Consider the following 1,942-nt stretch of genomic DNA (forward strand, 5'->3'; position numbering starts at 1 on the left):
TAATTTCTTTTTTTAAATTTTTTTTTAGTTGTAGTCGGACACAATACCTTTATTTTATTTATTTTTATGTGGTGCTGAGGATCGAACCCAGTGTCTAACACGTGCTAGGCGAGCGCCCCTTAATCCTATAATTTCTAAAAGCTGAATAGGATGTGATAATAACATACTTTTGGAGGATTCTGAAAGGTTTGATATTAGTGAAACTGCTCTTCTAAGGCTTCCATTCTCTTTGAAAAAAAAAAAAAGACAAACAGACCTTGTTATGCTCTTTATAGTTTGGAATACTGAACACTTTTACAAGAAAATATTTACCATATTAAAAACATTGTTTTCCATTCTACTTAGAAAGGAAGCATTTGATGAATTTGTGGGATTACAAGAATCTTCCTTTCTAACACTGTTAGTGATATGCAAAGATTGAAATACAATCAACAGCTTAGTAGGGATATTCCTGACTTAATTGAAGAGTTGGATTATCTATCTCAGAAAATAAAGGAACAGCTCCTAATATAAAAGTATTTCATAGGATACAAGCAGAGTGCTCTTGCTAATGGAATTAGTAAAACAAAACAAAACAAAAAGTTTGTGTTCATACATTTAGATGTTGGCTAAGATATAAAGAATCCTGCTAATACTCTACGAGATTAGATCTGTGGTGAGTTAGAAGATTTAAAGATTCAGGATATTCTGAGGGACAAAGGGCCTTTAAGGTTTATTAGTTTGCTGTGTTTGCCATAACAAAATGCCAGAGTCTGGGTGGCTTAAACAATAGAAGTTTATTTTCTTACAGTTCTGGAATCTAAAAGTCTAAGATCAAGGTGTTGGCAGGTTTGGTTTCTCCTGAGTCTCTCTCCTTGGCTTGTGGATGGTCACTTTCTTGCTGTATCCTTTCACAATCATGCATCCATACGTGCTGAGTCTTAATCTGTTCTCATAAGGACATCAATCATATTGGATTAGGTCCATTCAAATTACTTTGTTATACCTTACTTACCTCATTAAGGCCCTCCAAATACATCCCCATCCTAGGCTCTGAAGATTAGGACTTCAATTTATTACCAAAAAACCAAGTACTTTCCACTTCAAAAAACTGCCATTAAATAGGTGGGTTCTAAATTTTCCATGGAAAGGGAATGGACCATGAGGAAGGCACAGCCTTGATTTGGAGGTGAACATATCAGTTCTGCTCACGGGGTCTAGGCCCAGTCATATGTTCCTACTTACATTCTAAGGGACTGAAAAATGTATAGTCAGTCCTTGCTTGGGTAGATTCTTCCTAGTAACACCTTCAAATGATGAACAAAGAATTGAAGTCTTTGGTAGTTAGCTAGCCCACAGAATTCTGCTACACACAAAAACTCCAAGGGCTGGGGATATAGCTCAGTTGGTAGAGTGCTTGCCTCACATGCACAAGGCCCTGGGTTCAATTCCCAGTACCACCAAAAAAAAAAAAAAAAAAAGATATTCAGTTACAAAAACTCCAACAGCAGTTTTTTGAAGTTCAGTCCCATTGGAAAGGCAGTGGTTAAAAGCCATACTGCCTGGCTAGAATTCTAGTGCTGCTAACAACTGGCTGTGTTACCCTGGAAATATTGCTCCTCACTAACTACCTTAGCTTCGTCATCTATAAAATGGAAATATTATTTGATAAAGCACCTGGAAAAATGTCTGTCCGGGTTAACATCCTATAAGTGTTAGCTGCTATGGTTACTATTATTATCATTATCATCCCTCTGAATCTGCACAACCTCATCTTCTTGTAAGGTAGGCTAAGAAAGGTAGGGGAGCCCCTGGCCCTGGATATAGCTTGGTCCAGGTATAAGTGAATGATCTGGGGTGACAGCTCTGTACTATAGAGGTGGCCATAATTGAGCGAATAGACCAATACTCCCTCTTGCAAAGCTGAGTGTATCACACACAGATTAAGTCAGCAGTTTGTTGT

The 1,942-nt window shown here is 37.6% G+C and overlaps 1 non-coding gene across 1 annotated transcript; it reads left to right on the top strand.

Annotated features, from left to right (window-relative positions):
- Positions 1–1,369: 1,369 nt before the first annotated feature.
- Positions 1,370–1,442, top strand: Trnav-cac (transfer RNA valine (anticodon CAC)). The gene has a single exon. It is a non-coding gene; the product is annotated as a tRNA-Val (tRNA).
- The last annotated feature ends 500 nt before the right edge of the window (positions 1,443–1,942 follow it).

Source organism: Marmota monax, unplaced genomic scaffold, assembly GCF_021218885.2.
Source record: "Marmota monax isolate L192 unplaced genomic scaffold, Marmota_monax_Labrador192_F-V1.1 WCK01_AAM20220418_F8-fsc00002, whole genome shotgun sequence".
In the NCBI taxonomy this organism is placed as follows: Eukaryota; Metazoa; Chordata; class Mammalia; order Rodentia; family Sciuridae; genus Marmota; species Marmota monax.